Source organism: Rattus norvegicus, chromosome 13, assembly GCF_021556685.1.
Source record: "Rattus norvegicus strain SHRSP/BbbUtx chromosome 13, alternate assembly SHRSP_T2T, whole genome shotgun sequence".
In the NCBI taxonomy this organism is placed as follows: Eukaryota; Metazoa; Chordata; class Mammalia; order Rodentia; family Muridae; genus Rattus; species Rattus norvegicus.
In genome coordinates, this window is record NC_141546.1 from 46,919,487 (window position 1) to 46,943,447 (window position 23,961).

The 23,961-nt window shown below is 49.3% G+C and overlaps 1 protein-coding gene across 2 annotated transcripts in view; it reads left to right on the plus strand.

Annotated features, from left to right (window-relative positions):
* The window catches only part of Lrrn2 (leucine rich repeat neuronal 2), a 60,271-nt gene that overhangs the window by 25,244 nt on the left and 11,066 nt on the right, over positions 1-23,961 (plus strand). The window contains exon 2 of one of the 2 annotated variants that reach the window (XM_087580121.1): positions 6,407-6,562. The gene's annotated coding sequence lies outside the window, so the exon portion shown is untranslated. 2 annotated transcript variants of the gene reach the window in all.

Genomic DNA, 23,961 nt, shown 5'->3' on the forward strand with positions numbered 1-23,961 from the left:
ACTAAAGTATGGCTTGGAACTGGAATGAGTGCCTAGCAGGGGCACGGTCCCCAGCTCCTAGCTGTCCCAGTGCCCTCCCCGTACCAGTCTCAGCCCTTGCAGGTCAGCAATATAGATGATATCATAGTAGATCATGGTCAGGACAGCAGACACAACTTTATCCTAAACCTGAAACACCAGTGTCTGCTCTAGCGGGAGCTAGGAAGGCGTTCTGGTTCAGCATAACACATCCAGGAGTCTCTCTGCTACCTCCCAAGCCACACAGAAACGAAAGGAAAGGAGGGGCAGGGAGAAGAGAGCAAGCTAATGAGCGGCTTCCATTCCATTATGGAAACTGAAAGGCCTGATAGAGATGTACAGGGTGAGCAGAGAGGAGGGTTGGGCTACTCCTGCCACAGGGCCACACGACGGCTCAGAACTCCATGGCCCCAAAAGAATGGTATGGAACAGAGACACCCTAGGTCACTTAACTACATCTCATCCTGTGACTGTCCCTCCCTTACCCCTGAAAACTGTTTTCCAGATTGGTTGAGGTGATTTGGCTAGGGATGCCTACTCTGACTCCCCCACCCCCAGACTCCTGTGTTTAAATGCTTGGCCTATAGGGAGTGGCACTATTAGGAGGTGTGGCCTTGCTGGAGGAAGTGTGTCAGTGTGGGGGCGGGCTTTGAGGTCTCCTATGCTCAAGTTACGCCCAATGTGGTTCCCTTCTGCTGCCTGTGGATCAAGATGTAGAACTCTCAGCTCTTTCTCCAGCACATCTGCCTGCACACTGCCATGCTTCCCACCATGATGATAATGGACTAAACCTCTGAATCTGCAAGCCAACCCTAGTGAAATGTTTTCTTTCGTAAGAGTTGCCTCGGTCATGGTATCTCTTCACAGCAATGAAACCCTGAGACACTGACCTGGGGGCATGAGCACAAATACAAATGGGGATGAGGCAAGATGTTGAAAAATGGAGAGCTGCCAACAGCTTGCGGGCAATATGAAGAGGTCTTTGGGTCTTTGGAGAAGTGGGGACCACTTCTCCAGCAGCTCTAAGGGTGCTTGTGATGCATGGGTATTGAGCTCTCTCAAGGGGACACCTGCCGGTTCACAGCTCTTCTTGGACATGTGGAATGTTTTAAATCAGCCTTTCAAGGCTCTCTCAAAAATGCAAACCATTAACTTTGGCCAATGGTTTTTGAACCATGAGATTCTAAAAGAAAACATCTAATATTTGAGGAAATGTAAAAATGAATAAAAAAATAATGTGAAGAAATCAAACAGTATGGTGAAAGGTGTGGGGGCCAACAGGAGACCAGGACGCCATAGGTGATATCCTCTGAGAAGATATTATGGTCACAAAATAAGAGCGTGGGATGCTTTTTAAAATTAGGGACTAGCTCAGACTCCATAAAAGTCATCCTATTATCACACATAATTCAGTGGGTTCTTGTGGATTCACAAAGCTATGCACCCATCACCCCTAATTCTAGAATATTTTCATGTCCCTCCCCAGGAAACCCTGTGCCTATTAATAGGCATTTACTCTCCCCCATCCCTCATCCCTGGTAACTACTAACTCCTTTCTATATCTATAAAGCAGCCCGCCCTGACATTTTATATAAGTAGAATCATTTGGTGTGTAGCTTTTCATGTCTTGAATACATGTGCGGTATTCAAGGTTCCATCTTGCTGCACACACTTTTACTTCTTTTTTTAAGATTTATTTTTATTTATTTCATGTATCTGAGTACACTGTAGCTGTCTTCATGCACACCAGAAGGAGAAATCGGATCCCATTACAGATGGTTGTGAGCCACCATGTGGTTGCTGGGAACTGAACTCAGGACCTCTGGAAGAGCAGTTGGTGCTCTTAACCGCTGAGCCATCTCTCCAGCCCTTGTTACTTCATTCTTGATGTGATTGGCTAACCACACAGCAATGCATGGATATATCTTATTGTATTGGTTGCACATTACATTTTAATCCAGGCTGGTAGGTATTTACAGTTGGGTACAAAAGAGAAGAATGAGTTTCTGGAAATTTAAAATTTATGTTCTGTCTGGGTGTGGTGGCTCACACCTGAATCCCAATTCATGGGGCAAAACAGGAGGGTCAAGTGTTCCGGGCCAGCCTGGGCTACATTCATATCAAGACTCTTTCCTGATTCACTAAGGTCTGGAATATGGCTCAGTGGCAAAATCCTTGCCTGGAATGCACAAGACCCTAAGTTTGGTCTTCAGCACTTTAAATACATATCTATACATTGTGTGGGTGTTCTCTTTCCCTAAATAATGATGTAAGGCTCCTCTCAGTGGTGGACACAGTTAATAATAATAATAATAATAATAATAATAATAATAATAATAATAATAATAAAGAGCCCCACTGACGCTGAACGCAACAGCATCATTGCATTCTGTAAGTCCAGAATTTGGGATGCTAAGCAAGGAAGATTGCTTGAGTCCAGGAGTTTGAGAACCAGCCTGAGTAACATGTCAAGACCCCGCCTCAAATTTCACAATATCAAGATAAAATCAAGGTTCTGCAAATATCTAGAAAGACAAAGACGGGCTTTGGGGTACGGCAGACTGTTTAGCAGCTACCCTGGCAGCAAGCAGACAATGGAACCTCTAGAAATGCCGGGAGCGAGTGGTTTCAGTGTCAAATTCTACCAAAATGTCAGTTAGCCATGCAGATTGAACAAAGATGTGTAAGCATGCAAACTTTCAAGAAACATTTTTTTTCCCAAAGCAGCAGGAAGGGGCTGGGAAGGTGGCTCAGCAGTTAGGAACACTTACTGTTTTTGTATTGTGCCAAGTTCTTGCTCTGCTGTGGGGACTGACCTGACTGGGGCAGTGAAGGATGAAGAAAAGACAACCCCCAGGCAAAAACTGGGACTCTCTGGTAGAGAAGCCTCAGCACCCTGGAAGCTCAGCCTGGGTATTACGTGGAGAGGCAGGGTTATGCATACAACTGAATCAAGGGGGGAGGGCTATTTATTGTGTATAGCTAAATCAAGGAGACGGGTTTAGCTAATCTTGGTAGGAACCATCTCTGTAGGGGAATAGGGTTCAGCTGTAGTCATGGTGTGGGGCAGAGAAAGCTATGGCTGGACATTTTCTGCACACATTGTCAGCACTTGTCCTTGGAGCCCCAAGGAAGGCTTTGTCATACCTCTGAGCTTCACTGGGGAGGGCCTCATGAGGCTGAGGCATTGGGGTCCTTGACACGGCTATGTCAGCAATATGCATTCACTCAGAACATCGTCCCCTCCTCTGTTTCCCTCAGCACAGTGTCTGGGTTTGCTTCTCAGCACCTACATGGCAGCTCACAATCATCTCTAACTCCAGGTCCAGGAGATCTGATGCCCTCTTCAGGCCTCTTAGGGCACTGCAAGCATGTGGTGCACATACATGCCTGCCGGCCAAAACACAAAAAAACAAAACAACAACAACAAAAAAAAACACTCATACGCATGAAATAAAAATGAATAATTTTCAAAAGCAACTGGAAGATGTACTGTATATAAAATGAGCTTTAGAAAAAGATGGCGTGCAAAAGGGAGAGAGACCAAAAATGTTTATCGCCATAGGAAAAAGCTGGCGAGACACTGTTAGAGTATAACAGCAGTTAGCCCCAGGAGGGGAGGTAGAGCATGGTTTAAATTTCCTCCTTGTTTTTTGTGTTTTCTCATTTTTCAATAATAGTGTTATAGTGTACCTACCAATGGGTGCGATTTGTCACATGCAGATACAGAGAGCTAGAAGGCAGGAGGGGAAACAGAAATAACAGGAGCTAAGAGGAGCTGGGTAGCTCTAAGGCCACCGTGCAGTCCCCAAAGCCAGCATCTTACATCGCAGGTGCCCGCACATCACGTGACAGCCATAGGCCAGCTCGGCCCTTCTGCCCTGCTGGATAAAAGCTTTCCTCAGAAGAGACAGTAGATCATGTTTACCTTATATACTGTCCCTGTCTCTGGCAGAAAGGAGGTAGCATTGGCATGGAATGGATGTCCACGTGCAGCACGAGGGCTTAAAGATACAGACCCTGAGGCTGAGCTGCAAAGGTTCAAATCCCAGCTTTAGCTGAATGGCCCTGTCTCTTTACATTCTTGCCTACCAATGAGGGTAAACGCATCACAGGACTAGATGCAAGAATAATCCATGCTAAGTACTTAGAACAGCGGGTCCCAGTGTAGGGGCCAGCTTACCATTACTTCATAGCAGAGGAGTGGAACCAGACAAGTGTGAGCATCCCTGACATGGGGGTTGGGGAGCAAACCTGCCCCCTCTATTTCTTCCACTGGAAAGTAGAATGAGGCAGATGCAGGTCTTTGCTACAGGGGCTGGAGAGATGGCTCAGGGGTTAAGAGCACTGACTGCTCTTTCAGAGGTCCTAAGTTCAAATCCCAGCAACCACATGGTGGCTCACAACCATCTGTAATGGGATCTGATGCCCTTTTCTGGTGCATCTGAAGACAGTGACATGTATTCACATACATAAAAAGAAATTAATAACAATAATAATAATAGTAATAAGGCACTCAGGACCATCTTGCTTGCTTAGGGGTCGAAGCTGCCCAAGGAAGGAGTAGAAGTAGAAGAAGACTCACCCCCAAGCCAGTGATTCTAGAAAGGGGGAGAGTGGCTCTGGAGGCAGACAGTGCCCTGAGACAGCAGAGTGGACACAGATTCACAACTGAATCACCTGCTTGGAGCTAGTTTCCCCGGTAGGCCTCTGTACCCCACCCTCTGAGCAGCAGGAAGCCCCGTGAAGGAGCATGGGTTTTGCATGCTAGCAGGGCTCTGTGGTTCTTGGGCATACTCTGTCTTTGGTTTGCTGGGGGGGGGGGGCTGTCTGTTTGTTTGTTTTTCTTTTTGAGACAGAGTCTTATGTAGCCCAGGCTAACTTTAAACTTCCTTTGTAGCCAAGGATAGCCTTGAATTGCTAATCCTCCCACCTCGGGTTCACGAATGCTTAATTACAGGCATACAACCCCAGGTTTTTTTTCTTCCTTCCTTCCTTCCTTCTTTCCTTCCTTCCTTTCTTTCTTTCTTTCTTTCTTTCTTTCTTTTTCTCCTCCTCCTCCTCTTCTTCCTCTTCCTCCTCTTCCTCCTCCTCTTCCTCCTCCTCTTCCTCTTCCTCCTCCTCCTCTTCTCTTCCTCTTCTTCTTCTTCTTCTTCTTCTTCTTCTTCTTCTTCTTCTTCTTCTTCTTCTTCTTCTTCTTCTTCTTCTTTTCTTCTTCTTCATTCTGGGAGGTGTGGCTCTCCAACAAGAAACAGCCACCGTTTATCCAGTCCCTGCTCCACACAGATCACTTTTTGACATCTCTGAGGAATTTCTATTCTAATTGTACAGAAGAAGAAACTGAGATGAGGGGCAATTAGCTTGCCAGACACGGAACATAATGAGACAACTGAATCCATAACCAGCCCTTTGCTCTTCCACGGTGCCCACACACCCACTCACAGATGGGAGGAGAGGGTGACAGGGCAGCAGAGAGGGTCCCAGTGCCTGCCTGTCTTCCCCTCCCTCTCTTTCCGCTTCCATGAAATTCTTCAGGTATTCAGCCACTGTTTTGACAGGCCTTGGAGCAGCCCAGCACCTTTCCCTCTCCTTCTTCCCAGTCTCCTATTGTCTCTAATTAAAAATGACTTGAAAGCCCCCCTGTGAGATGCACTGCTTGGCAGTGTGCCAACCCCCTGCCGGGAGAGGCAACAGCGGGGTACCTGGTACCTTAGCACATGGAGACACCTGGGCACTCGTAGGGGGCCAGCTGGGCAAGGAGAGCAGAGAGGAGGGAGGTGGCACGGGGCAGGACAGGGTAGGGTCGACTGACAGTAGTGCCTGTCCAGCCACACAGCTTTGGGGGCTCTCTCCCCGGTTACTCAGTTTGCATCCCAAATCTTTCCCCATTAGTTCCCAGGCTGGAAAGGTTTGGGGGTGCAGGACTTCAGTGCTAACACTGGAAGGTAGAAACAAGTCAGTCAGCTCTGCTCTCTGCTCCCTCATTATTACAGTCTCAGTTTACAAGTCTCTTCTCCCAAGAGGCCACTGGACTACAGGGGTACCGCGTCATTACCCTCTTACCCTAGCTCAGGTTTCTGTTGCTGCCATGATATGTCACCAGCGGTAATGGCTTCAAGCCTCACACATGAGTATTGTCTCACGGTCCTGCCCCTCACAGGTCCAGCTGTGTGAGCTGCTGTTTTCTCAGGTTTAGGCTACAAAAGGCCAAACCAAGGTGTCAGCAGATCATGGAGGAGATCTGTTCTACATCCCACTTGGGTGGTTGGTGACATCGGGTCCTATTGCAGTACTGCAGTGGCCTGCCTGGCCCAGGGAGTGGCACTATTTGAAGGTGTGGCCTTGTTGGAGTAGGTGTGGCCTTGTTGCAATAGGTGTGTCCCTGTAGGTGTGGACTTCAAGACTCTCATCATAGCCATGTTGGAAGCCAGTCTTCTAGTGACCTTCAGATGAAGACCTAGAACTCTCAGCTCCTCCGGCACCGTGCCTGCCTAGATGCTGCCATGTTCCCACCTTGATGATAATGGACGGAACCTCTGAACATGTAAGCCAGCCCCAATTAAATGTTGTCCTTATAAGAGCTGCCTTGGTCATGGTGTCTGTTCACAGCAGTAAAACCCTAAGACAAGGACCAACATTGTTTCTATGCTGGCTATCAGCTGAGGGCCACCCTTAGCCCCTTTTGGGGTCTCTCTGCTGCCTTTTGCACGGCTTCCTGTATCTCAGAAGTAGTGAGATGTACATCAAATCCCAAAATGCTGGCACTCTTCTGCTTCCAGTTGGAGAAACACCCTCCTCTAGAGGCTTCATCTGCCTGGCCCAGGGAGTGGCACTATTTGGAGGTGTGGCCTTGTTGAAGTAGGTGTGGCCTTAGACACAGCTTAGAGCTGTGGAAAACTGGAAACTCTCTGACCTTAAAGTCTTTTGCTGAGTAAGGTAGCGGGGTCACCGGGTTCCATAATGGAGGTCTTTGGAGGACTCTTCTGCCTACAAAGTGGCTTCTGAGCTCTTGTCACCTTTGCCACACACGATACCCTCTTCCCATGTCACCCCCATGAGACCGGTATCTGTAGTGTGCATAGCAATGTCCCCTTAGTGTTTGGCACACAGAGAGCTGTTGGGTGTAGTAACTGAATGAACATTCTGGTGGCCATTAAATCCCCAAAGGAAACAGAAACATCTGGCAAACCCAAAGAGGCTTCCCAGAGCCCAGGGTCATCTAGTCTGATGGCAGGGGGTGTCATGTAGGCTGAAGCTCCCTCCAGCCCTGGTGCTGCATGAGGACCTATAAGGGAAAAAAAAAACAAAAAAAAAAAAACAAAAAAAAAAAAACATCACTTCTAGTGACTGCCTCAGGGAGTACTGTCCAGGTGCCTGCCTCCCTCCGCTGGGTTCAAAGACAGTCCACCTGGGATTTCAAACAATTAATTTCCCCAATCTGCAAAACGATCAGCTTCTGAGGAAAAACAATTAGCCCACTGCAAATTGTAATTGTCATCTCACTCTTGATTTTAATTTGGACTAATGAGGGCTAAGTGATTCCGGCTGCCTCTGACTTCCACCATCCCCAGGCCCAGGCCCTTACCTACCAGTGGTTATTTAACCCTCAGTTGCCCACCCTGCTGCTGGGGCTGAGGGACCTTTTTAGAGTTGGCACAGTGCCCAGGGTGGGTACAGCAGGAAGAGGGAAAGGAAGAGAGTCTCTGGCCCACAGGGAAGCTGTCTGTTTACAAGGCTCATAGGCAATCAAGGTTTTATTGAATGGAATTGACTACAGGCTTGAGCCTTGTCACAGCCAGTTACCTCTAGCCGTGCAATCTCTGGGGGCCTGCTTCCAGAACATCTGTCGGGCTCCCTCTTGCCGGAGAGTCTGTACCTGGTCTTGCCCACCGCCGCCATCCCGCCTTGTCAGCAGCTGAGGAAATGCACGGTGTTCACATCTGCCAGCTGCTGGGTCAGTTAGGAAGTGACCTCGGTCTGATTAGTTTAACCCTAATTCCTGACAAACAAACCAAGGCCCAGAGAGAGAAGGTCTTGGTCAAGGTCAGAACTCTGTAGTACCCCAGAGCCCTCCCTGCTGTTTGCCAATGCTTACAGAACCTCCTCTCCCCTATGACTTCTTAAAATGCTTGCCTGTCATCCACACCCACAATGCCTGCTGCATCTGAGGCTGCAAGGAAGGAAGGGAGAACCATCTTCCTGGTCCACTCATTCTTCTGCCTTGACCCATCCGTCAGCCCCATTCAGCCTCGTGTCTGATTAGGTTGGCTTGATTTATTTATTCATCTCCCCATCCATTTAGCCATGCAGTCATTCTGTACTACAGCTGTGTGCCGAGAGAACCATGTCATGTTCTGGGGAGGAAAAGATGAATCCCCTCGTCTGCCCTTCCACCTCCCTAATATCCTCTACTACGGAGCCTTCCAGCCCAGAGCCCCAGTCCTTGGGAGCTATTCGTTGGCATGATTGTCCCCCTGGTGTCCCCCTGAGTCCTGAATAGCAGCAACATGGAGAGGATTGTTCTGACCCCCACCCCTAGCTTCTGCCCCTTGTCGACCCCTCCCAGTCCCTGTGGCTTGAGGATGTGTTTGGAATAGGAACCCTGAGCTCTGCTATTGGCTTTGATGCTGACCTGCTCTGTGGCCTTCTACAAATCCTGTCCTCCGATCTCTTCCACCTTGAAGGCAGGGCCTTGGCTCTGGAGCTTCCATCAGGCTGTGGATGATTCTGGAAGAAGCTCACTCTACCCAGCCGGCTGTCTTTCACATGTTAGTGGAGCCAGCAGAGATAGGCCAGGGTCCTACTTTGCTCAGAGAGGTGGAGATCTAGGCCTGAGACCACCATGGGGAGCACTGAGTGTCTGATCTTCAGGTTCCTCATCTAAACAGTGAGGATGCTAGGGCCCAACTGTGTGGTGATAAGTAGTCCCGGGCCCCAATGAGCCTACCCTGCAGGGCAGACAGCGCCATGGAACTGGTTTGGGGTGGATGTTCTAACCAGAGTTTCTGCAGGACTAGAACTTGCATTGATCTGGACATGGAAAAAGGAAAGAATGTCCTGCTTGCCTTGCCAGGAGCCTAGGATGGAGGATCTTTCAGGCTTCTTCTAACTCTTTATGTTGGAGTCTGCAGTAAGACCCATGACAGTGAGGGCAGCCTATAGGCGGCCCTCTTCACCTGGGCCCGCCCAGGTCCCTCCCTCTGCGCTCCACTGCCAACCCCTGACTCAGCCTGTTGTAGTCCTGTGCTCTTCCTGCCGGTCCAGCTTTACCAGAGTCCCCAAGTAATTGGTGGAGGTTGGACTTGAACCCAAGTATCTGATCCACAGTCTATGTCCTCTAGAAATAGAATACAGCCTAGAGTGTAAATGCAGTATAATGATAGTATTTGAACAAACATATTAAATAAGTAAATGGGAACAAGAGGAATTATTGCCACTGAGCCTATGTATAAAAATATTATTTCAGGGGCTAGAGCAATGGCTCATCAGTTACACACACACACACACACACACACACACACACAGAGTACCCATGTTGGGTGTGTAGTTACATGTACACCCAGCTCCATTTGGAACCTCACAATCACAGCTACTCAGAGGCCACCTGGGAGGTGAGGCTGCCACATCGGACAATTCAGGTCACTGTGCTTAGTGCCGTTCCTTTCTTCTTAGTCACAAGGTGACTCACTTCAAAAACCTGGCTTCCTCTGGACTCCAGACTGCTCTGCCTCTGCTGTTCTCCTTCGAATTCTTTGGGAATTGACTTTCCTTTCCACTCACCTGCACTGTCTCTCTCCAGACCGCTCTCTCTTCCCTTACTTTAGCAGTCCTGAAGAAAGATTTGTCAGGTTTCCTCACCTTTATGTCACGAAGGAGGCCAACATTCCTCATTTACATGCAGGATGGACCCGAGGTTCTGACCTGTCGAATGGCACCTCTATCAAAATATCACATTTGGAAATGTCAGAGTGGCTTTTTGATAAGCCGTCCGTCACTCTGAGGGTGGCTGACAGACGCAGTGACAGGGTGGTGTCTCTAAGGTACTGTGGAACACATCTTCTATGATTGCATCGTGTTTTATTTATTCAATGCACCACGAAATCTCCTGAAGGAAGTGAGTGATGAACCCCACAGGCCCAGCCCCCAAGGTCCTTCTGCCCGTTCCTAGCCTTTGTCCCTTCCCTCGTCCCTTTGCTATCTTCTGGTCAATACAGCACAGCTCCAAGTGCCTCCGAAGCTCCTCCAGGCCCACTGATAAGCCGGCCACTCTCTGGGCAGCCCTGACAGCCACAGAGGGAGTATGCAAGTGTTTCTGGGACCCTGGTGTGGCTCTGAGAGTGGCCTGCCTGGGTCCTGGCTGGACCACAGCTCCTCCATACAAGAAGGATGTCCACCCTGTTTCTAGCTGTTAGCCCTTTCCCTCCCTTTCCTCCTGCTTTTCTAGACGCTCCAGCTCCCAGACTGTAGCTCTCCGTCCTATTTCCTCTCAACTTCAAGGGCAACGACAGGGTTGGTTTGTCTGTTGTTTGTCTGTGTTTGTTTGTTTTACGGAATATTCACTAAAAACTAAAGAAAAACAGCAACGCCCACATAAAAAAGGAAAATGCCACAAATCAAAATAAGTTCCAAAAGTTTCGGTTCACATATTTCTAACCAAACTAAAGGTATCAAGTCCCTGGGGAGATAGGCTGGTTGGATCCAAGCAGATTGGGCCTAGCCCTTTCTCTCTCTCTCCCGTGTCTGAGGTGCTCCTCTTCTGTCACACAGAGGACTTCCTCCTCTGGTCCTCCTCCCAAGCTTTGGCACGCAGACTTTGGCCAGGTAGGACAGGTGGTCACCTACAGTGGAGCGGGAAGTCAGTAACTGGTCAGGGATGTTACCAAGTGGGAGAAGGAGCCATTCTGGAGCTTCTGGTCAGTAAGTAGAGAGGACAACCCTGTTTCACGTGGTGTCACTTATGAGGGTGCCTTAGAAGCAGATGTTGGGACCTACATGCTGCCATGGTGTTTAATTCCTCTGCAATTAAAGCAACCATAAACATATAACCCATGTTGAGGATGAGTCTTCCCACATCAACTACCCTAATCTAGATAAGCCTTCATAGAAATGCCCAGGGGCTTGTCTCTCCAGTGGTCCTAGACCCTATCAAGTTGACAATCACTATTAACAATCATACCATTCACCCACCTTCAAACCCATCAATCTATCCACCCACCCTCAAACCCAACTATTCATCCACCCATAAAACCATCTATCTATCTGTCCACCCTCAAACCCATCTATCCATCCACCCACCCTCAAACCCATCTATCCATCCACCCACAAACCTATCTATCCATCCATCCACCCTCAAACCCATCTATCCATCCACCCACCCTCAAACCCATCTATCCATCTACCCACCCTCAAACCCATCTATCCATCCACCCATCCAAAAACCCATCTATCCATTCACCCAACTTCAAACCCATCAATCTATCCACCCACCCACAAACCCATCTATCCATCCACCCACCCACAAACCCATCTATCCATCTACCCACCCTCAAACCCATCTATCCATCCACCCGCCCTCAAACCCATCTATCCATCCACCCGCCCTCAAACCCATCTATCCATCCACCCACAAACCCATCTATCTATCCACCCACAAACCCATCTATCTATCCACCCACAAACCCATCTATCTATCCACCCACCCAGAAATCCATCTATATCTATCCATCCACCCACAAATTCATCTATCCATTCACCTACACCCAAACCCATCTATTTATCCATGCACCCACAAATCCTTCTATCCATTCACCCACTCACAAACCCTCTATCCATCCACCCACCCTCAAACCCATCTATCCATCCACCTACACACAAACCCATCTATCTATCCATCCACAAACCCATCTATCCATCCACCCACAAATTCGTCTATCCATTCACCTACACCCAAACCCATCTATTTATCCATGCACCCACAAATCCTTCTATCCATTCACCCACTCACAAACCCATCTATCCATCCACACACACACAAACCCATGTAACCATCCACCTACCAACCCATCAATCTGTACATTCTTACACCTATCATCTGAGATCTATGGAAGAGAAATAGCAGGAACACAAACCACACAGATACAGATTTTCAGTGTGAGCTTTTCCCTGACTCCTGAGAGGACTGTGTTGCAATTTCTGCAGAAGGAAGCATCTTAGAAAGGAACTCTTGCTTCAGAGCTAGACCAGTCTGGCTCCAGTCTTAGCCATGTGGCTTCTCAGGTGACTCTTGAGCAGTCAGTTGCCTTGGTTTCTTCATCTGTACCTGCAGGCTGTCAGTCAGAGAGACTCGACTGTGAGTTCTCATGTTTATGCATCTCTACCCTGCCCTTTTGCCGCACGGGTGTTAGGGTTGATACCTGAGCTATGGTGGCTCTCTGCCTTGGCATGGAGTAGAGAATTGCAGGCTCCAGGTAGCTATACCGCCAGCTGGGCAGGCCTGGCCCCCATGTCTTATCTACACACAGGGCCAGCCTTGCTTCCATCAAAGGGTACCCCATAATCTGTTCCACCTAACACAACCTGATGAACACTGGCTATGTGCCCAGCCCCCTGCTCTGAAGAGCTCAACCTAGGGGAGGCAGCTAAGGTTGCTAGGGAACCAGCTCCTGCTAAGGTTACCAGCACTATGGCAGCAGAGAGGATGACAAGGGAGACAGTAAGAGCCAAACAACTAAGAATTCCCTAAGCAGACGAGAAGATTCTAGAAAGACAGATTGAAAGACTTGGAAGCACAAAGGAGAACTCCAGATCCTGTGAGTACAGGGACGGAGGTGGTGGCAGGACTGGAGGAGGATCTGCCCTAGTCACCAAGGAGATTAGCAACTTTCATGAGGACAGAGGGAAAAGATGAGAGACAGAAGGGAGCCCAGATGGCTGCTGTGGGATGTCAGGGAGTAGCTCCAGGGACAGCTTCGTGGGGAAGCCATGAGGACTTGTAGGCTCCAACCAGAAGCACAGCGAGAGTACCTCTGCCTACCACTTCCACAAGACCAAGTGGCCACCCCACTAGGGCCCCCTTCATATTTCACTGGGGCTACCAGCATGATCATGAATGAGAGGGAGAGGGAGAGGGAGAGGGAGAGGGAGAGGGAGAGAGAGAGAGAGAGAGAGAGAGAGAGAGAGAGAGAGAGAGAGAGAGCCTGACACTACTAAGGATACGTGGAGGAGAAATTTTATTGTAGGAATGAGGAAGAACATGGCCAGCAGCATCTGGAAGAGTCTAGAGTGAATATGACTAAAAGACTGAATGGATCCTTGTAAGAAACTGGAGGTAAAAGAGAGCCAGAAGCCCAGAGGCCTGGAGAGCAGGAACCAGGAACAGCAGCCAAGAGGCAAAGAGGCCAAGAGATCCAGCATAGCTAATCATAATTATATGTGTGTGTGTGTGTGTGTGTGTGTGTGTGTGTGTGTGTGTGTGTGTGTGTGTGTAAATCTTCCCTTATATAGGGAAGAGAAAGTTGGGGAAAGGGCCAGCCCAGTCTCTGGGCTGGAGAGTTTAGGGTAGGCAGTGGGGTTTGCCAGCTAGGATATCTCCAGAACAGGTACTGGTGAGGCTGAGGGAAGCTGGCTGGCAGCACCCGCTTTGATATGTTAATAGGCACCTCAGTTAGCTGTTTGTCCCAGATTTGAGACCTAACATAGTAATTTAATGTCCCTACCCGTGCCGACTGGAGAAGAGACCTCACTTGCTGAACACTTCCCTGCCTTACGCCAGACTCTCTGTCATGATTCTATTTAATGCCTAAGACAACATTGTGAAGTACTGTTCTCCTTTCATGATCTAGAAACTGACACTCAGAACGGCTAAGTCACTTACTTGTTCAAGGTTATAAAGCTAGAAAGATGCCAGGGCAGGATTTGAACACACGCCTTTGGTGTTTTGGAGGCTGCATTCTCCTTCACCACTCGGGGAAACTCTTTTGGTTCCCAGCTTCCCAAACCTGATCGCCTCCTACCCCTAGGACTCTGGGAGAATTTATATGACACTGGGGCTGTTTTCATCATTAAAGGCTGTCAGCATGGTGACAGGGAACGGTAGATATGGAGCTGTCACAGCGGGGGTTGGCGGGGGATGAGGCAAGGAGGAGGAAGGCACTCCATCACTGCCTGTGTGGTGGCAAGGCTAGCGCTTGCTCCACACAGGGTCTGCAAACCGCCTCGGCGTCATCTTCATTCAGGCCCTGCTTGCTTTCAGCAGGTAGAAAAAGCTGTGGCCATGGCAAGAGGCTTGCCAGCACCGGGAATCAAGCTGGGAGGAGAATAGGCGACAGAGTATCTGCTGAGAACCTCATCAAAACTGAACCGGGAGGCTACCTACAATTTCTACCTAGCCCTGCCCTGCCCTGGAATCTTCCACCATGGGCTCCCAAACTCAGAAGGCTTTTGACTATCTGGAGCTTTGCAGGTGGGGGCTGATTTATCCTGAAGTCCATCTTCAGTCTCCCCTCTAACTCCTTCCTGCTCTAAAGTTCCTGGAGATGAAGGAGATGTGACACCCTAGCAAGCCCAGCTGCCAGTGTGGGGCAGAGAAGGGGCCACAGCCTCCCTGAGCGCTTACAATTGTTTAAACTCCTCGGGGGTCCTTGTGTTTGTAAAGGTGTGGGCAGGCACCTGGCAGTTGGGGAATGGGCTCTGTGGCTGACAACCTGTCCGGTTTAGAGCCCTTCTGGATCCTGGCTGGAAGGAAGGATGCCGGGCTCCGCCAGAAAAGGCTCTGCAGGAGACCAGCTGTTACTGCGGTCTGGGAAGTTTCCATCCTTCTCCAGTGGGAAGCACGTACATTTCTAATACAGTCACCTAATTACTTGTTTAAACCAGGCATCCCATGTGAAATGACTCCTGGCTGAGACCAGAGAAAGCCATCAGCTGTCCCCTGCAGGGCCTAGCCCTGCAGGATGGGATCCCCACTGGCTGAGAGACACTGACAGCCCTGCTCGAGCAGAGGCATCTGGGAAGCCCTGGTGGGGGGGGGGGAGCGTTTGAAGGCTGGGCTAACACCTTCCTCCCAGCCAACCAGATCTTCCTGGGCATGGATACAAGCAGACCCACAAGAAGTAGGCACCAAGAATCCTTTTCCAGCTGTGACTGTGACGCTCCAAGGCATCTTGCAAGGCGGGTCCCTGGGCACCTGTACTTCTCTCCCACCTGGAGAAGACAAAGTCTGGCCATACCTAAGCCGTTCTGGGCCCAGTTGTGTGGATATAAGCCAGTTGGTTGGTTGGTTGCCCAGAGTTTTGAGGTCTGGAGGAAAGGCACTGGAGATATAGGACCTGTAGGGCGTTCATTATTAGAATTTTAGTTGTTATTACTGGGAGAACAGTCCCCTCGTTCATTCCCTGAGAAACCATGCTGGAGCTGCCCACATAAACACCGTCAGATGGCTGTAACTCTTGGGAACCCAGTGTCCTCTCCTGGCTCAGAGGACACACATACACACACGCACACACACACACACACACACACACAGAGAGAGAGAGAGAGAGAGAGAGAGAGAGAGAGAGAGAGAGAGTAAACCTTTTATAAACTGTTCTTTCCAAACTTTATAAGAGCCCAATATACTATAGGCTTTTTGTAAATCACCTATTAGCATTCCAGGTAGATAACTTGCATCATTTTATAGACAAGGGGATTTCAGCTTGGTAAGACTGACTGTGGTCCAGACTTCCACACAAACCCAAACTGTCAAATGTCACTATTTTCTGGGAAGACCTGTGTAGTGCTGTGGACTGGCTCCCTCCCACTCCGTTACTTGGCTTTCCTTTGTGGCAGCATTTCTGTCCTGTCTCATAATTCACCTGGAGACTGCTCAATGTGTCACTTGGTACCCAAAGCTAGCAATCATGTGGAAGCCCCATGGTCTCAAAGGTAGGGAAGGGGAAAGACAGGCATCTCACAACCACAATGGGAGGCCTTGTAGCCAGGCCCCGGGGCTGCGGCTCTTGAGCATGCTGGGAGAGGAGAAGGTATGTCCAGGAAGTGCTTTGCCAAGGCTTCCTACGCTGCTGTAATTGGGTAGTTGTGTCCATTGTCCCAAGTGCTGAATCGTAATTTAAACAAGGTGTTAGAATTTGTGTAAAAGCCCCAGAACTGAGTGATCTGCTCTATCATGTACAAGCACAGTGAAAGGGTAGCCTTCACCTCCTCAACCCCATTGGCTGATACCTTCGTCTTGGACCACCCAGCTCCAAGAAATCAATTCTGTTCCTTATAAACTACCCGGTTTATGGCACTTGGTGATTGTGTCCTAGTAGGGTAAGACAGTGGCCAATCCAGCTAAGCAATCAAATAGGTGACCATGAGCTCATTGTACATGAATCTCTCTAAAGAAATCATTAGCATAAGCCTGTCCCATGCATGTGTATGTGTGCGCATACACACAGCTCCCTGTGTGTCTATATGTAATGGCATAGTATTGGCAGTCCTGGTTGGTGCCCTTTCTAGCTGGACAGAGCCCCTGTTCTATGCCCCGTTTCCTTGCCTGCATAATAGGGATGATTTCAACAAACTGTGAGGATTTACAAGGATGGTTTTTGGCAAGTGCCTGGCGAGAGCTTTGGTAACTTCGCTGCATCCGTTTCATTTATCACTGCCCCCATTCTGGAACTGAGGAAATGGGGCCCACGAGGTGGCCCTAGTGGGTATGCAAGTGTAAAGCCAGGTAGCTGTGTAGCCTAAATCCATGATGTCCAGGAGGCTCAGAGAGGGTAATTCTTTCCCTTTGCAGTAGGGCCCTGGTGCTGGGAGGAGGAGTTCTCTTGAGGTCAGACAAGTCTAACCACCTAGGGATCCCAAGGAAGCTCTATGGCCAAGGACCCAATGGCAACCTAAAAGCCAATAGCCTCCCAAACTGGTCAGGACTGAGCTGTGCCCCTGGGTGAGCCAACACAGTCAGGCCTTGCAGAGGAAGCCTGAGACTACCAGCCACAGGGCTCTGCTCCACTTAATGCAGACTAGGGCTCGTAAGGACCACAGTGTCCATGTTGCCACAAGGCAAATCTGAGTTGGCTTCTCTGTGACATAAAGTTGCCAAGGCTTGTTTACTTCACCTTTGTATACCTCCATTTCCTCATCTGTAAAATGGGAATGCTGGTAGCTCCTCCTGAAGCGGAAGGGGGCTCAATGAAGTGAGGCCTTGAAGTCCCCAAGATCCATTTAGCCCAGAACTGCTAACACTGAAGCCGGGGTTGGACCCTGGCCCTGAAAAAGAGGCCACAGCTTGAATAGTGGCAATTAGACTGCATTCCCCACGCTGCTGCCTTGGGTCCAAGGCTGGGAGACCAGGCAGTCACAGTAGGGATTCCCTCCACCCATGCTTTCTTGAAGCTAGACCAGAAGCAGCAGCGAGGGAGGGCAAAGAAACCCCTAGTGAATTCTCCCGACTTCTCCCAGTCCCACAGCCCCTGCGGGGAACCAGGCTGCATAATACAATGGGATTTAATAAAATGCCTTTAACTCACAAAGTTTGTCTGCTGCCAGCTCCTTAATTAAATTGCCTAACTCTCTCTGCAATGGCAGCATGAACTCCCGCGTTTAAAGAGAGCACCGTGTTGCTATGGTGCTCCCGCCAGAGCAGGCTCAGGGCAGGCTGTGGAAGAGCATGCAAATGAGAGGCTCTTCCTGCCTCCCTGGCGCCAATGACGTCCTTCCAGCCACTCACCACGATACTCAAAGCACTATCTCCCCAGCCCCTCCCTCATTCCATTCCCCACACATTGTGTTTTGTCAGCTAGGATCTGTCTTTCCTGGTGAGGAACTGACTCCTCGCTGGGAATGCTGAGTTGGGCTTTAAAACTGGGAGTTTGGGGACTGGTTGCGTAGGGTAGAACTGCTCCCTACTCTGACTTTGCGTCTCAGCCCAGCCCTGGCCCACAGAGCAGCCCTGAGGGGCGGGAGGAGTGTAGGCGGGAGGAGGGGAGACGGGAGGAGGGGAAACAGTAGCAGCATCTCCTACACAGCCCCCTCCACCTGCCGCGATGCCCTGTGCAGATACAATCTGTGCCCACTCGGCAGTGCCTCAAACCCTTGCTCAGAGGGTACATGGCTGGGTAAGAAAACAGATTTGCTCTTATGCTCATGTTTAGAGCTGCAAGAAACACCTGGCATCTGGGCCTGCCCCTGCTCTCGCCCCTGCTCTGTGCATTCGAACTCCACATGCTCATGTGCATACTTCCGTATACGCCTGTGCCCCGCCTCTTGAGAATGAGATTGTTGGAATCTCGCTGTCTCCAGTGTCTTTGACAGCGGCACAATCTGGGTCTGTTCTGAAGTGTGTACACATCACAGATGTGAGGCATTCCCGTGCTCTTGTGGCGACCAGGGTCTTGTGAGTCACAGGATGTTGACAGCAAATGAAGTTGAGGATGCCAGCTGAGGTCACTCAAATAGGTGGTGATGACAGACAGAGAGAGGCACTGACCACCAAAGCAGAGAATGGATGGCCATGGCAGGCATGGGGCTGGTGGCATTAATAAGAAGAGGGAGGAGGGGCTGGCCCTGCAGTTACAGCATGGGAGGAAATCTAGCATTGTGATGAGACAGTAGTGGCCGTCATGGTGTGATGCTGTCGCCTGCCCCTGTGAGAGTGGGGTGCCAACACATGCTCATTTTCTCTCGTGATACCCAGCTGGGAAGAATGTTAGCTGTCCTGGTGGCAGGAAGGCTGGTTCCCTGGGACCATATTTGAGATCCCCCATTGCTATAAGCTGCAGCTTCTTCTGAAATTCTGAGACCACCTGAAAACTCTCTCTCCCCAGAGGAGGATTCACAGAGCAGCTGCCCTGTTGTGCAGCCCTTGGGGGACAGAACACCAGTGCTGAGTGAGGGGAACCATTAGGAACATTCGCTTAAAAGTGAGCATGGGGCTTCGAGTGTCTCTTGAGGATAGAATTTTATTTCTGGCCTGTGCTGTTTCCCAGTCCATTCATGCTCTGTATGCTATAAGGAAGAGAAAAGAAAATTGCTATGGGGCCCCTCCCTTAACCCAGCCGCCAGGGTCAGAACCAGCAAAGCCTCAGAACATTCCAGAAACCTTGCCAGCCAACCCCAGCATCCCCAGAATTGATCTTACTGGGCTTCTGGGGGGAGATGTAGTGATGAGGACAAGCCCAGATTTCACAGACATGCTGGGTTTTGGTTTAGGGTTTCTGTTTGAGATAGGAGTTTATGTAGTCCAGGCTAGCCTCAAATTCATTATGTAGTAGGGTCCAGCATTAAATTGATCCTCCTGTCTCCGCTTTCCAAATGCTGCAATTGCAGGTGTGCCCTGCCACAAACAGCGACACACTACTTTTTTCTTTTAAGTCAAGCTCTCGGTAAGTAGCCCTGGCTGACTTTGATTTCAAAATCACAGCAATTCTTCTGCTTCAGCCTCCTAGGTAATGCTGAGATTACAGGTGTGAGTCATATATACATATGTACATGTATGTATATGTATGCATATATATGTATTATGCATATATGTATGTATGCATATGTGTATATATATGTATATATGCATGCGATAGTGAAAATATCTTTTAGATAATGTTTCCAATCCTTCCCTCTTACAGATTAAAAAAGATCAGCTTGCAGTAAGTAAAAACCCAATAAAAAATGACAATAAGGGGCTGGAGAGAGGGCTCAGTGGTTAAGAGCACCGACCCCCTCTTCCAGAAGTCCTGAGTTCAATTCCCAGCAACCACATGGTGGCTCACAACCATCTGTAATGGGATCTGATGCCCTGTTCTGGTGTGTCTGAAGACAGCTACAGTGTATTCATATAAATAAAATAAATCTTTTTTAAAAATGACAATAAAAACACTTTTTATGTTCCTAGCATCTCTAGTGACACAGTGGACTCTGTGATCTGACTGCATTTGTAGAATGGGCTCAACCGACAGCTTCTGAGTCTTTCCCCAGCTTCAGCCCAGCACTGGGAGGGACTGAGCACAACAGCTTGCTGTGCATGTTTGCCCTTGTGTATTAGAACTTTAAAAGAGGGTGAGACCTTGTCTCCATTTTTCAGAGGAGGTAATGAGCATCTCAGCCTAGTTGGCCTGGTTAGTAAGAGGCAGAGATGGACCGTGAACCCAGAATCCCTGGATTAACTTCCTAAGACCGCCATAATAAAGCACTATAAACTCATCCCTTCGAACAGCATAAACACAATGTCTGAGACCTGGAGGCTAGAAGTTCAAGTTCAAATTGTCAGCAGAACTAGCCTCCCTCAGAAAGACCAAAGGATCTCATCCTTGTCTCTGCTGTCTTCTGCTGACTGTCATCAACCGGGAACGGGGTACATTCCTTGCTTGAAGGTGAATCTTGTCCCTTCTCCCTGAGTATCTGCCTCTCGGCATTTCCTTCCTCTTGTGGGAAGGGCTGCCCATCATATTGGATTGGGGTCTTTCCTGATGATATCATCTTTGTTTCATTGCATCTATGAAGACCCTATTTTCTAAGAAGTACCCAGAGTGGGGGTTCAGTACATCTTTTGGGGTACACTGTGCAGCACATGGCATTCCTGACATCAGGCTAATGGCCTTGCCCTATGTTCCCCTTGCTCCCTTGATGCCCCAGTTTCTCCCATCTTCTATCTCCATAGACAAGGTGCCCTTCTCCTCCGGCACAGCCCAGGGCCGCCAGAGCACCATTCATTTCTGCTCTTCCAAATTATTGCCAGCTACTAAAGTGGAATCATGAAATATAGGCGGGCTTTTCATCTTTTTTATTCACAGACAGTAAAAAATCATTAAGCCTTGCTCTTAATTAGTTTAATTTTGAAGCTTCTAAATATTGATTTAACCTCCACTCCTTTGTGCTCGCTGCAGTCACTGAATTATGCCTGGTATTGATCACAGATAGAAGCATTTCCCTCCACTGGGCTTGGGGCTTGAGAGCCGTCCGCCTGTGTGACATGCTGGGCTGTGATGCTACACAGGTATGGAGGAGAAGCTACACCAGAGGAGGGAAAGGCTCATCCTTAGGCCAGAGGCCAGCTTCTCCTTCTTGCATTGGCCCCAGACTCAAAGGAGACTGATCAAGAGAAGGTCAACTGGAAATGTCCCCATTCCATTATGGGATGGAGAATTGGGAAGTGGGGCAGGAGGGTCTTGAAGGATCGGGTCCCAGATCATAGGTTCTGGCACCAACCAGCAGTGACCTGGCTTTACGGATGAACACGCTCAGGTGGGACAGGTGTCACACTGCAGCGTAGCTCCTCATTCTCTGTCACGGTGGCGTTATGAGCCCACAGGCAGCCACTCCTGAGACATCTGAGACCTGGATCACCTTCAGGCTGTTTCGGTGTTTACCATTATTGTTGCCCACCCACATGGGGAATCAGGACTAGACTGGGGGCACACTGTACCTCTGACCTTGGCCCATTACTGTGTGCTGTGTGAACTTGAGCAAGACCCTGTTTCCATGAAAACAGGGACAGTGGCATCTGTGCCTGTCAAACACATCCTCTCTGTGCAGCTTGAGGACAGTACCAAAGACTAGAAATGTGTTTCTTACAATTTTGGAAGCCAAGAAGTCCAAAGTGGAGGCATCAGCATGCCCGGAGGCCTGCTGTCCGCTTCCAAGATAGAGTTTTAAATTCAGAGTTCTCTGGAGAATACCGTATCCCCATGTGGAGGGGAGAAAAGGCAGACTGAGAGAAAAAGACAAAACTCCCTCTCTCATGCCTTTCAAAAGACCACGTGTCCATTCAGGAAGATAGAGCCCTTGTGACCAAAACACCTCCCAACATGGAGCCACTGGGGATTGTGTTTCTTTCTTTTTATTTTGGCTTTTTGAGACATAGTTTCTCTGTGCAGTCCTAGCTGTCCCAGAAGTCATTATATAGACCAGGCTGGACTTGGACTCAGAGATCCGCCTGCCTCTGCCTTCCTAGTGTTTGAATTAGTGTCTTGAATCACCACACTCCATGGAGGGATGGGGCAATTGGGTTTCTAATGCAAGAATCTTGAGCCTGCATTCAGACCATAGCTTCCTAAGATAGTGGGGATGGAGTGCATTATTAATAATGACTGAAGTCTCAATGGCCTCCATGGCACCTGTGACTACACTAGGTCTACACTACACACAGGATCGTGACCAGCCCATGCTGTCCCTGTTTTACAGGGCTTTCCTTACAGGCCATAGGGAAACACTCCTTGCCATTCACTTTCTGTAGTTTTCTCCCAGGCCTCTGCTTCTGGTGCCTCCTATGAATGTCTTCCCACTATCTGTATCTCCTGGGACCCTTCTTGGTCCAGACTCTGTCCAGGAGCTTGGTCCTCCCACCCTAGGGAGATTCTTAAAGACTATCTTATCAAAGTGCTTATCAACTTTACTCATCGTTTTAGGTACTGGCTGTGATAAAACACTATAACCATAAGCCACGTGGGGAGGCAAAGGTTAATTTCCTCTTAGGCTTGCTCACACTGTCCATCAGCAAAAGAAGCCAAGGCAGGAAGTTGAGGCAGCAACCTGGAGGCAGGAGCTTGCAGAGGCCAAGGAAGAGGCTTACTTACTGGCTTATGCCTCATGGCTCAGCCTGCTTTCTTACAGGATCCAGGACCACTAACCCAGGGGTGACACTGCCCACAGTGAGCTGGGCCATCTTACATCCATCATCAAGATGGCCAATCAGGTGTGGGCGTTTTTTCAACTGTAACTCCTTCTTTCCCAAATGACTATGTCTTAGGGTTTCATTGCTGTGAACAGACACCATGACCAAGGCAACTCTTATAAAGGACAACATTTAATTGGGGCTGGCTTACAGGTTCAGAGGTTCAGTCCATCATCAAAGCGGGAACATGGCAGCATCCAGGAAGGCATAGTACTGGAGCTGGGAGTTCCACATCTTCATCTGAAGGCTGCTAGCAGAATACTCACTTCCAGGTAGCTAGGATGAGGGTCTTAAAGCCCATGCCCACAGTGACACACCTACTCCAACATGGCCACACCTTCTAATCCTGCCATTCCCTGGACTGACATAGACAAACCACCACCGACTATAATTTGTGTCAATTTGATATAAAACTAGCGCACAACATGAGTTTTCAGCATACTTCCTCTGAATACTCGCCTGACTTCCTATATATGAGAGGACTATGTCTGCCTGTTCCCACAGTTGCGCCCTGCTGCCCCTCTATAACACTTTATATTCCATAGTTTCCCTTATTTTGTTCTCACTCTGTGGAAACCCACCTGCCCTCCCTGTCTCCGGTGTCCCTTCCCTTTCCCATGAGTGAAGTGCCCAGCCTTCCACAGGACCTTGACTGATGCTCCTTAGAGGATTCTCTGTGCCCAGGACAGAGGAAGTGAGGGGATTCGGGAAGACTCCATTCTTACCTGTCAAGAGAGAAACATCAAGCATGAGTAAATGCTTTGGGGGTTTCTAAGTTTCATTCCTTGGTTTATAGAGTGGGGATCCCAGACGTCATCCAGCTCAAACATGGGTCTCGAGGCCCTATTTGTCCTCAGCCTCTGATCCTGGAGGCCTAAGGACTTTCTCGGAGCTGTTGCCCATGATGGCTCAGGGCCCACTAGGCCTGAGGAGGGATAAGGCCATGATCAAAGTCTCTTCCCAGCCGTAACATGGGCCGCACTACCTACCACCAATCCCCATGCCCTTTGCTGTGCCACCTCCCCTTTGGCTGTAGGGCAGGCAGTCCAGGTGAACACGGAGAGAATAGGAAAGAGCTGAGCTGCGGAGATCACCGAAGGACTGAACCAGACCAGGAAAGACCTGGAAGGTTGTGGAGGGCTGACAGGCTATCTCACTGCAGTGAGGGAGGGATGGGGGAGGGGAGGGGAGAGAAACACCCACCGAGGGCCTCAGCTGAAGCTATTTATCTCCCGGCCTGCTGCCATAGCTGACAGAGGAAAAGGCTTCCGGCCTCCAGCCCAGGCCTTCTTTGC